This window comes from Dermochelys coriacea, chromosome 10 (assembly GCF_009764565.3).
Source record: "Dermochelys coriacea isolate rDerCor1 chromosome 10, rDerCor1.pri.v4, whole genome shotgun sequence".
NCBI classification, from domain to species: domain Eukaryota; kingdom Metazoa; phylum Chordata; order Testudines; family Dermochelyidae; genus Dermochelys; species Dermochelys coriacea.
The window spans coordinates 43,630,168-43,643,264 of record NC_050077.1 but is presented as its reverse complement, the minus strand read 5'-3'; the positions used below and the strand labels follow the sequence as shown (position 1 = coordinate 43,643,264).

At 53.5% G+C, this 13,097-nt stretch overlaps 1 protein-coding gene across 12 annotated transcripts in view; it reads right to left on the bottom strand.

Annotated features, from left to right (window-relative positions):
• The window catches only part of CELF6 (CUGBP Elav-like family member 6), a 217,905-nt gene that overhangs the window by 119,494 nt on the left and 85,314 nt on the right, over positions 1-13,097 (bottom strand). The gene's annotated exons all lie outside the window — the stretch shown is intronic.

Genomic DNA, 13,097 nt, shown 5'->3' with positions numbered 1-13,097 from the left:
CCTCGGAGGCGCTAGCCCCATGTTCCCCCTAGGAGGTGCTGGCCCCGCGTACCCCATCAGAGGCTCTGGCCTTGCATAGCCCGTCAGAGGAGCTGGCCCCGCATACCCCCTCGGAGGCGCTGGCCCTGCATACCCCCTCGGAGGCGCTGGCCCTGCGTACCCCCTCGGAGGTCCTGGCCCTGAGTACCCGCTCGGAGGCGCTGCTCCTCGGATGGAATTCCTCTGAGAAAGGGAATAACGACGACAGCATCAGGGTGAATGAGCCCAAGCTGAGCCCCTGCTGGTGGCCCTGCATGCCCCCTCGGAGGAGCTGACCTCACATGCTGCCAGTGGGTGCTCAGCAGCTCCCCCGGAGGCCACTGGCAGAGCTTCAGCTTCATGCTGCGGGCACATTCTGCACCTTGCAGGCGTGGGCTCATTCACCTTGATGTCGCCGTTATTCCCTTTCTCGGAGGAATCCCACCTGAGGAGCATTCTGCCACTTCCACACCCCGGGGCTTGACATCTCCATCCAAACTCCACCGGGCCCCTGGCCAAGGAGACCAGCTGGCTTTGCCCTCAGGAGCTGCTGGCCTCCCCCAGTGCACTGAAACACGGTGGCAATACACACATTGTACAAAGTGGGGCAGGGCCGGAGGGCTGGCTGAGCCCCTCACCGACCAGCCCATCACAGTTCCCAGCGAAATGGTCTTTGATGGGATGTATTCCCAGAGCCCTGCTGCTCTACGCTGCATGGAATAAAAACCTTGTGAGTATGATTTCGAATAACATTTACAGAACGGCGGAATGTCATTGTGACGGGTCTCTCGTTTTTGCCAGGCGCTTATTAAACTCTATTGATTCTTGGGGACTGTCTGATGTTTGTAAATGTCAAGCCGGCTTGCGTGATATGAACTTCAGGGACTGACTAACCTACCCAAGGACTGTGTGCACTGCCAGGCTCACAAGAACTTCTAAAAGGGCAGGCAGGGGGGTGGGGGTCAGAAAGATAGCTCCCCTTCTCGCTCCTCCCCACCAAGAGGAAATGCCTCCGACGTGAACAGGGATTCTCGGGTCAGCTCTGTGCTCCTTCCGGCCCTGCCAAGCGGCTGTATTCTGGATGGAGGTGGCAGGCAAGAGCCCTTGGAAAGAGGAGCTCTCTGCTGGTGCCACCCAGAACAGTGGAAGGAGGGAGAGGGGAGCAGAGTACGCCATCCTTGGCTGACGTAAGGTCACCGCAGGACCTGTTGTAATTGGCGTAAGTTTTGGCAGCTCCTTAGCTGCTCACTTACACTGGGATTGGGTAGCACAGGATCAGGGATCCCACCCAGCTCTGCCCATCCCTGCCTCTGAGCGCCACCTGGGCACAAGGATAATCTGATCCTGAGCCTTTTGAAATAGGAACAATAGGCCGGCTTGGGAATGCCGCTGAAGCCAGCGCAGTTGGCGGTTTTCATCCCAGAATCCCCCAATCTCACAAACATTCCTTCAATCTCCCCCCAGCCCTGGGAGGGGGTCAGTGGGATCTCGTGGGCACCCTGTGGCACAGAGAGGTCAAGTAACTCACCCAATCTCACGCACTGGATCCAAGGCAGAGCTAAGCCTGAGGTTCAGGCACACTAACTTCCAGGGCATATGAGGGCCAGGAGGGGAAATTTGATTGGACCCATGGTAACAACTGTTTGTAAACCGATGGGGAGCCCTCGCCTGGGGTGCTGTGTTCAGGTCTGGTCACCCCATCTCGCCACAGAGGGAGGATAAAGGGAGACAGTACAAACGATCACAGGCTGCCCATTGCAGGGAAGGCATCTTCCTCGGAAGCACCTAGCCAGTCGGAGACAGCACCTGGCCAGTCGGAGACAGGAAACAGGGCCAGGTACTAATTATCCAGTACATAATAATCATTAACTGGCCATGCTTCTGTGGGGCCCTGAGTGCAACAGAGTGCAGGGGAGTTGCATGTGCTTTGCAAGAAATTATTAAACAATAATTAATCATTATACTGGTGTGAGCAGAGCCTTATCCAAACTAGCTCTGCCCCCTTGTGAGGCTCACATAAATTCAGATCACTCTCCCCCAATACACACACACACACAAGCACTTTCCCTTTTCACTGTTCCAGCTGGGATCTCACCAGACTTTCCCGTTTTTATTTCAGCCCTCCCAGAAGCAGGAGGTGGCCCAGATGCCCCCCTCCAGAACAGAACACTGTCCAGAACAGCACTGCAGCATTCAGTTAGAGAAGGCCGGGGCGGGGATGGACGCTATCTTAAGGTGCTGCTCTGGGCTGGGGGGGGGGTGTCTCTCCTCCCCAACTTTTATCCAAACTAAACTTTAAGACAAACTGGATGAACGAAAGCATCAGCTATTGCTTAAATTACCCATAATGCCACTGGGTGAGGTGCCAAGATGCAGCCCCAGGGGGTGGGACAGGTAAGGTTGTGGTGTTGAAGCTGTCCAGGGAGCCCAGGACTGGAATAGCAGGGGGCTGTGAGTCAGGAGTGGGGGGCACAGGCAGAGCTGTCTGGGGTCGGGGGGAAGCCCAGGGCTGGAGTACCTGGGAGGGGCTGCAGGTCAGGACTGAGTCTTATTCCTTTGTCACGTAACAGAGCTTCACTGTGTGTCTGGGTGGGTTGGTCCAGTGCATGGAATTTGCTTTAATCTTTGAATCATGATTCATTGCTCCAGGCTCCTCTGGATCCGGCAGCCCTTCTGTCCTGGACTGCATTTCCCAGGATGCAAGGCAGCACCCAGAATATGCCAGCTGGGGTAGTCATGCCCCAGTGGTTAAATGGTTGATTGAGAGGCTGATCACCAGGCTGAAAGGCAGGACAAAGTCACTAGGTGAGGGACGGGCCATTCAGCGCCGAGCTGCCCATTAGCAGCTCACGACTCTACCAAGGAGGCGTGAAGAACTCATCTATCTCCTGCAGAATCTGTCCCTGCTTCGGGCGTGATGAGGAGCTGATCTCTCACCACTGTGAGTCAGCACTCTGCTATTCTATTTCAGCTCTCAGCTCCCCCAGCACAAATGCGGTGGGCACCAGCATCCCCCCGGGTTCTGTTACCTGCCAGGTACGGAGGCCAATGTATTGGCTAATAGGCAAGGTATAGCAGTTACTGGTGAATCCTATACATGGATGACAGCCTCACCATTTCTGCTCAGTAAAGATCTCCTGGATCTTTGGGTGTTAGCCCTAGTGTCCTGGCCAAATTCCAGTTTTCTGCCTCCCTAACTACCCCCCCCTCAAGATGTAGTATTCAATTCATAGCCTGTAGTGTTGCTGTGCATTGTTAAACAGCTGCGATGCTCCACCCCAGAGGTGGCTGCGTTACAGTGCTGGGTGAAAGGATTGCTGTATCACATGATAAGGTGCAGGGGGATCCTTTGGGACTCAGGGCATGAAAAAGCAGAACCTCTTGGAAATAATGGCAAGATCCCTTGTGATTTGGATGGGAGCTGGAAATGTCTGTGGTTAGATCCTCCATCCCAACCATGTGCAGAAGAGACTCAGCAGATGTGCTGCACAGCTGCTTGGGCAGACAGACTCCTCCTCTGTCCAGACTGTGCAGGGGAGGTGCCAGTTGAGAGGGTCCCTCAGCAGAAGGCCCCCATATCCTGAACACAGCGGGCTGCAGCACTGGCACGAGGTAACATCCTGATGACGACTATCTTGCATGTAGACAGTAACCCTCCCATGATGGGACAGGCAATATGGGGGAGCCAAGCAGGACACAATGGACTGGGGCAGTTTTTATATGCCCTCTGCAGCATCAGCTGTGGCAAGTGCCAGGGCCAGGTTCCCGGACTTATGGGCCAAAGGAATGATGTGGGATGGCATCTCCTGTGGTGCCAATGGGATCCTCTGGCGTAAGTTTGGAGTAACCCACTGGGTAACTGACAGTAGAACTGGTCCCTACACTTCTCTTTTGGAAGCTGCCTAGTGATGCATCACGCATCATACAGGGAGACACACAGTACACACTGACACAGGGCCAGCCACTTCGCATCACACAAACACACACCACTGCTACAGGGCCAGCCACCTTCGCAACACCCCCCCCATTTGCGTCACTCACATGCGCAGACGCACACATGTACAATACATATACCCCCACATATATTGTTAATCTATCCAACTATACTCTTAGCCCAGCGGAAGAATCTGTCCTATCTCGGGGCCTCTCCTTTTGCCCCTCCACCCCCACAAACATGATACAGTTCTGTGGTGACCTAGAATCCTATTTTCGACGTCTCAGACTCAAGGAATATTTCCAACACACCTCTGACCAACATATTAACCCACAGAGACCTTCCTGCCAACACTACAAAAAGAAGGATTCTAGGTGGACTCCTCCTGAAGGTCGAAACAGCAGCCTGGATTTCTACATAGACTGCTTCCGCCGACGTGCACGAGCTGAATTGTGGAAAAGCAGCATCGCTTACCCCATAACCTCAGCCATGCAGAACACAGTGCCATCCACAGCCTCAGAAACAACTCTGACATCATAATCAAAAAGGCTGACAAAGGAGGTGCTGTCGTCATCATGAATAGGTCAGAGTATGAACAAGAGGCTACTAGGCAGCTCTCCAACACCACTTTCTACAAGCCATTACCCTCTGATCCCACTGAGAGTTACCAAAAGAAACTACAGCATTTGCTCAAGAAACTCCCTGAAAAAGCACAAGAACAAATCCGCACAGACACACCCCTGGAGCCAGGACCTGGGGTATTCTATCTGCTACCCAAGATCCATAAACCTGGAAATCCTGGACGCCCCATCATCTCAGGCATTGGCACCCTGACAGCAGGATTGTCTGGCTATGTAGACTCCCTCCTCAGGCCCTCGTTACCAGCACTCCCAGCTATCTTCGAGACACCACCGATTTCCTGAGGAAACTACAGTCCATTGGTGATCTTCCTAAAAACACCATCCTAGCCACTATGGATGTAGAAGCCCTCTACACCAACATTCCACACAAAGATGGACTACAAGCCGTCAGGAACAGTATCCCCGATACTGTCACGGCTAACCTGGTGGCAGAACTTTGTGACTTTGTCCTGACCCATAACTATTTCACATTTGGTGACAATGTATACCTTCAAATCAGCGGCACTGCGATGGGTACCCGCATGGCCCCACAGTATGCCAACATTTTTATGGCTGACTTAGAACAACGCTTCCTCAGCTCTCGTTCCCTAATGCCCCTACTCTACTTGTGCTACATTGATGACATCTTCATCATCTGGACCCATGGAAAAGAAGCTCTTGAGGAATTCCACCATGATTTCAACAATTTCCATCCCACCATCAACCTCAGCCTGGACCAGTCCACACAAGAGATCCACTTCCTGGACACTACGGTGCTAATAAGCGATGGTCACATAAACACCACCCTATATCGGAAACCTACTGACCGCTATTCCTACCTACATGCCTCTAGCTTTCATCCAGATCATACCACTCGATCCATTGTCTACAGCCAAGCGCTACGATATAACCGCATTTGCTCCAACCCCTCAGACAGAGACAAACACCTACAAGATCTCTATCATGCATTCCTACAACTACAGTACCCACCTGCTGAAGTGAAGAAGCAGATTGACAGAGCCAGAAGATTACCCAGAAGTCACCTACTACAGGACAGGCCCAACAAAGAAAACAACAGAACGCCACTAGCCATCACCTTCAGCCCCCAACTAAAACCCCTCCAACGCATCATCAAGGATCTACAACCTATCCTGAAGGACGAGCCATCGCTCTCTCAGATCTTGGGAGACAGACCAGTCCTTGCTTACAGACAGCCCCCCAATCTGAAGCAAATACTCACCAGCAACCACACACCACACAACAGAACCACTAACCCAGGAACCTATCCTTGCAACAAAGCCCGTGCCAACTCTGTCCACATATCTATTCAGGGGATACCATCATAGGGCCTAATCACATCAGCCACACTATCAGAGGCTCGTTCACCTGCGCATCTACCAATGTGATATATGCCATCATGTGCCAGCAATGCCCCTCTGCCATGTACATTGGCCAAACTGGACAGTCTCTACGTAAAAGAATGAATGGACACAAATCAGACGTCAAGAATTATAACATTCAAAAACCAGTTGGAGAACACTTCAATCTCTCTGGTCACTCGATCACAGACCTAAGAGTGGCTATACTTCAACAAAAAAGCTTCAAAAACAGACTCCAAGGAGAGACTGCTGAATTGGAATTAATTTGCAAACTGGATACAATTAATTTAGGCTTGAATAGAGACTGGGAATGGATGAGTCATTACACAAAGTAAAACTATTTCCCCATGGTATTTCTCCCTCCCACCCCACCCCCCACTGTTCCTCTGATATTCTTGTTAACTGCTGGAATTAGCCTACCTGCTTGTCACCATGAAAGGTTTTCCTCCTTCCCCCCCCTGCTGTTGGTGATGGCTTATCTTAAGTGATCACTCTCCTTACAGTGTGTATGATAAACCCATTGTTTCATGTTCTCTGTGTGTTTGTATATAAATCTCTCCTCTGTTTTTTCCACCAAATGCATCCGATGAAGTGAGCTGTAGCTCACGAAAGCTTATGCTCTAATAAATTTGTTAGTCTCTAAGGTGCCACAAGTCCTCCTTTTCTTTTTGCCACATACATTGGTAACACACACTAGCATGTGCACCCACACACACACATATATGAACACAAACAGCTCTACATACATTCGGAACACACCCACATCACAAATTCATATGTGCACGCACATGTGTATCATCTATATATCCCTGCACACATTCATACCACGCACTCACACACGGATTCACGCACACCCCAGACACAACCTCACACACCTGCATCACATCCCCAGCATGTGCGCTGAGGCCAGGCAGAAGCATTCGTCCTACTCACCCTGGGGAGAGTGGGGCCTCTTTTCCTCTGCAGGGACACACCACCTGGTGCAGCATCATAATCCCAATCTGAGAACCCACGTAACCTGCTCACATGCACACAGCAAGCAAGGGGTGGAGCTGGGAGCAGAGCCCCCTCCCCAAGCCTGCCTTGCACTTGGGTGTTTTAACCACTAGGACATGCTGCCTCCCCACACTCCTGCCTCCCCACCTCCTGCTAGCTTCCCCCCCTCTTTCCGTGTTTTCCCCCCCGCCCCGATTTTTCATCCAAATTGGCTTATGTCAAACGGGAGAAAATTCCATTTCCATTCAAATGAGACGAGCGGCTCCTTTAAACAGGTGTGACAGCTCCCCAGTCACAGCTCAATTCCCTGCCTCGGTGCTGGTCAGAGGGGGCTCTGTGAGCCAACCCAGCCCAGGTAATCCAGCAGGGCCTAGGCTGCTCCCAGTGCTGGGCCTGGCGCTCAGTAGATCTGGGGCTCCGACTCTTAAAAATCTGTTCTCTCCTTCTGTGAGCCCAGGGCAGAGGGACCCAATATACGCCCCTGTGGCAGGTGACCCAGGTCAATGGGGGCGGGGTGAGCCAGGGACCAGTCGGCCCAACTGGCCCAGAGGACAGAGAACGTGTCCAACGAGGGAGTGCAAAGGGGCCTGGACCACAGAAAGGAGGAGGAATGGTGGATGCATGAGAGCCAAAGGGGCATCTATCAGGTAAGCACCAGGCCCCGGAAGGTGATGGGGTGGGGTCAGCCCCGCACATGGGCACCACATTCCCCTTCCAAGGCCAGGGCAGGAAGAGGCAGATGGCACTTGTGAGCACCAACCCATCCCGCCCCTCTCCTGGTCTGGAGAGCTGAGGGATGGGACAGGCAACCTGGAGGGAGCAGCAGGAAGCCCTGGACAGACCAGGGTCAGCAAGCAGGAGGGAGTCCGGCTTCTCGGGGAGCTGGGGAGAGGGGGGAGCTAGCTAGGGAAGGGCAGAACACAGGGGGAGGGGCAGAAAATCACTGCTCAGGCGGTGACACACCAGCCACGCCCTGCAGCCAGCAGCCTCCGGCCTGGCAGGCCGCGCGCACTGTGCACGACAGCTGCCTCTGCTCACTTCGTTACAGGCACCTCCTCAGAGCCAGCAGGGCCTGCACCCTGGGAGGGGCCAACCAGCCTTTGACCATGTCTTCTCCCCAGGGCTTTGCGCACACCAATCCTGGCTGCTCTGTGCTGCCCTCTGAGGGAGGCTGCCGGTAACGCAGGGCGAGGGGGCTGGCTAGCTAGCTACATTCTTTCAGACCCCACGAGCCACTTGGGAGAAGGACGAACACCAACAAGGGGGTAGTTTGGTCTGAGGCTGCCCCAAGGGAAAAGTGGAGGGGGTCCCTGTTGGGAGCAGCACTAACTCATGTCCACACTAGCACTGTGGCTCACGTCCCCTTCTTTTCTCTCCACCACTGTTAATCTATTTCTTTTGCCTCCTCCCTGTTGCGGTTTCTACTTGGCTCCTTCACAGCCCTGAGCCTTTGCAAAACATTCTATTAAACTCAGCCAGGCTGCCAAGTGCCTGTCCATAAATCATCCCCCCTGAGAGCTGAGCTGGGGGGGGGGAGGGGGAAAGCAGCCCAGCCCCCTTTCCATCTGCCTTTCCAGGCTAGGGCCAGAGCGCCAGGCCACCCCAGAAAAAAAGGGACCCTCCCCATGTCATGGCCATAGGATCTCTGCTGCCCCAAGCAGCCCCTAGATATGCTAGGCTGCAGAGCCAGCCTTGGTGTCTCCCACAGAGAAGGAACTTGCCAAAGGGAGGCAGTCACAGCCTCTTCCCACTGGATCCCCTCACCTTTCCTCTGCCACTTATTTCCTGTGTGTTCCCATTGGTTCCTGCACAGCACCTCCCTCCTCCTTTGACTGGCCTCTCCCCAGAACTGTAACTGACCTGGCTTGGGCTGACAGAGGCATTTGAACCCAGGACTGTTGGCACTAAAAGCAGGAGTGGCTACAACTTGAGCTGAAAGTCTCCATGCCCTTATAAAGCATCTATATGGACCTACCACTAGAGCTGGCAGATGGAGCCAGTTTCCAGCAGAAAACCCCGAGGTGTTACAGCAATACCAATAATAAATAATCAGAAATCACTTTCCAGCAGCAACTTATATCACTTTGGTTCCACTCCGTCTAGACAAGCTTGCAGTGTCCTGTGCTGTTAAACAAAGCTGGCAAACTCTGAAAGGGTTTTCCTTGGGCTAGTTCTGGAAGCAGGAGGATTTTAAGGGTTTTGAACATTTTCACCACATTTTAATCGATATTTTCACCCCCCCCCCAAGTTGTTGATTATTTTTACTCAAAGTGTTCCATTTTCCCAGTGAAAATACATTCCAAAATTGGTTTTTCAATAAACGTTGGTTGGAATCTAGTCCTACAATGTGACTACACTGCCCAGCCGTGAGTGGCACAGCAGCAAAATAAAGACAAGGAAACTGAGGCAAATACCCCTTTATCCCTCTTTTCTTCTCCTTGCCAAGCATGGTGTCCCGTCCTCTATCACCAATTGCACAATACATATAAATAATAAGAGGCAAGGAACAAGCCAGGCCAGTCCAGTGGGCTCTGGGCATTAATCTTCATTTCCCATTGTGCAGTTCAGCTCATTAAGCCATTCCCCCCTGCTCAGTAGCCCGCCATTCTGATCCCCGCATCTGCCTAGCGCCATGCCCACAACTCATTTACATGATCTGCTGATGTAACACAATTTTCAATTTTGTCATGGGCATAAATCAAAGTCACTTCTGTTTCCCGACTGCCCCGCCCTGGCAAGGCCTGACCCTTGCCCCATCTCTTTGCCTTAGATGCCCAATTTCCCCTTTTCTCTCTCCCACTCTCTCTTTTTCTGTCTTTCTTCCTGTCTTTTCCCTCTCTCTGTGTCTCCCTCCATCGCCTCCCCCTCCTCAGTGGTGCACACAGTGAGCCAGCCAGACGAATTTCTCCAGGAATAGCCCCTGAATATGAATGACCGGCAGTTTGTTCCTGACGGAGACGCAGCCACTGGTTCATGCTCTCTCTCAGCCACTCTGGCTGGTGTCAAGGCAGCTCGCCCTCGTCAGCCAGAACTCAGCTCTGAACACCCTGTTCTGTCCCTCTCCCTCTCGAGGCTGGGGGCCCTGCTAGCCTCCCGGCAACTGAGCATTTTCATGCCCTTCTCCCATCTTGTGCCCGCAGCGCGCAGTGCACACTTGTCCCCCATCCTCCCCAGGATCTTTACTGGCCTAAGGAAGGTGGAAATTCGCTGGTACCTCCCAAGGCTGCGGCTCCTCATAGCCATTAACAGCCATGGATGACCAGTTCTCCCGCACGGTCAGGACAAGTCTGCACAGCCAGCTGTTCCTTGTATACTGTGGCCTGTTTGCAGACCCCTTGTGAGCCAGGGACAGGACAGCGCTGGCCTCCCATGGTGTTTCTCCCTGCTAAAATGGAGGTCCTGAGAGACCTTCTTTAGAGAGAGGAAGGACTGCTCAGTGGTTAGAGCACTAGGATTCAGGGGAGATCCATGCGCAACCCCTGCTCGGCCCCAGACTCCTTGGGTGTCACACAGTCTCTCTGCCTCAGTTCCCTATCTGTGCAATGGGCATCATAGCCCTGCCCTTCCTCCCAGAGCTGTTGGGAAGATAAAGATTGGGAGGTGATCAAATGTTATGGTGACAGGGACCCAGGCAGTTCCTAAGAGAGATCTCCAGGAGGCTATTATTTATGTGCCAGCGGTGCCTAGCGATCCTCGCCAAATGCAGGCCCCATGTGCTAAGTGCTGTACAAACAGAGAAAGAGACTCTTTGCCCAAAGAGTTTACTACCTAAATAGACACAAAGATGGAGAGTATGAGGGGAAACTGAGGCAAAAGAGGGGAAGTGACTTGCCCACAGTGATGCAGCCAGTAAGTGGCAGAACTGAGGTCTTCTGAGTGACAAGATAAGCTACTCTGCCTCTCTAATTAACCTACAGGCACGTAGTGTCTGAGCTGGTGGCAGCTCTCGAGCCTGGCTCAGCAGCTCATGGAATGGGGGCCCGTGGGTTTAGCTCTTGGGGCTGCCAGTGCAGCCATTGCTTAAGTGAATCCCGGAGGAGCTCCCACTCACATGGCAGCTGCCAGCATGGCCAACCCCAGGAACATCCACAACTCAGCTGGGAGCTGCTGCAGGCTGCCTTGGTCTGTTGGAGGGACGCAGCACACTGCCAAGCAGCCGGTGATGCTCCGGCTCCTTGCCTTCTTCTTGGGTGGAGACAAAAGTAGGGGTGGTGTCTCCTCCTCCTGCCAAGGTGAAGTGTGTGCCCAAGCAGGCAGTGAAACTGTAACAAACCATCCTTCTCCGCTGGGCCCACAAACATGCATTTTCCTAGTTTCACACTGGGGCCACCTGTCTCCCACTCCAACAGTTACATTTTCTAAGCCACTAGCCCTGCCAGGCCCTCTGTCCTAATCAACAAACTCCCCCCATGGCTCCGTCCACTTGGGCTGGAACCACTCTATGCACCTACTGCCCAGATCTAAGAGTGCATGTAGCACCACATCACCTCATGACACTGCTACCTAAGCTGGGCAGAGCCCTGGGAAACAGACCGCTTCCTCCAGTGCTGGGCTCACTGGAAGGGACCTGCCAGGTCTCCTCCTGGCTCTGATATCTGATCGCCAACGGCTGCATGTTCCCCTGCCTGTTGTTGTTACAGAATTTTCTCCCCCTGGGAGGCTCACTAAGAACCCAAGTGCTTTGCCTGAGAGGGTCCCTTCTGCTGGTGGATTGTGAACAGACCAGATCACCCTCAAGGAGATGCTGTCCAAACACCCTAGGTAGAAGCCCCATCCCTGTTGCTCTGAGCCTGCATTGGAAGCCCCAACCCCAGTGCAATGTTCGGGGAGACAGCCCCTCATGCTGGCAGCTGCCCTGTTGCTTCTCTGCCTTGGCTAGGATTTCAGTAGCCACCAGCTGTTTCTGCCGCAATCCGTCACAGACCAGTGGCTGGATGGCTCGAAGCCCAGATGCCAACGAGCCGGGGCTATCCGGCAATGCTCCCCGCACTGCGCAGACTGCTGCAGGTGCCAGTGGAGGAGGGTAAGTGAGAAAAGAGAAGAGCTTCTGTGTAACTGCAGCGGGCACCACCTTGGCCAGCCCCTGGGGATTGAACCAGAGACCTCCTGACATAGAAAGCCTGAGTTGCTACAGCTCGAGTTAACCTACCTAGCGGGTAATGTAACAGTCTCTCATCCTCTATAGATTGGCACAGGGCAAGCCTGCACAACACCCTGACCGGCAGGTTTCACAACCAAATGTTACTGGCACAGCCTTTGCCTGCAGCACAATTTAGTCCCTTACTAATAACTCCTGCAGCACAATTTAGTCCCTTACTAATAACCTCAGCTGTTCGTTTTGTACCTCTCCTCCGTACCCTTACGACTTCAAACACACCAGGGACCCATCTGGGCCTGGGCCACGCCTGGGGTTTCATTTTCACACCTGCCCCGGCCATCACCCACATGTGAAGCACAAGACGGACACACACGAGTGTGAGTCGGGTGCATACACATCCACCTCCTGGGGTTTTATCACAATGGAAGAGCAGGAAAATGCCACGCCTGGCTTTGCCCACACTGCCCACCAGGCCTGGTCTGGCCCCTACCGCCCATTGCATTCCCTCCGCCAAACATACCAAGCCTGGCTTCACCCCCATCTTGGCTCAGTTTGAAGACAGCAAAAATACTGAGACATCTAGCTCCTCTGGACTGCACCGGCTCACATGCGATGGGTCTGAGCGTGCCATGTCACGGGTGACATTACAGTCAGAACAGCAAACGGCTTTAGCACACTCAATGGCAGAACCTTCCCCTCACCCATTCATGGCCCCAGCACAAGCAGCTCATCCCTGCACAGCGTAGTGAGACGGCAGGGAGGGTTGCTATGTGCACAGCTGTATCCCTGGCTGGGAATACGGGCGCAAGAGGCTCAGAATCAAGTAGCCTCATAGAAGCTGTCTCACACCATCCCCATAGAGCGATTCCACTGGAGTGGCTGGGACCAGGGCAGCATCCTCCCGTGATGTCCCAGCATGCCCTACAGATGCTCTGGTGCAGAGTGACTGGGACCGGAAGGGCCAAGGGTTCTCTGGCAGACACCGCTCCCACCCTAATCCCACAGCGCCTCCTGTTGGGAGTATGGGGCTGGAGCAGCTGACCTCGGCCCCA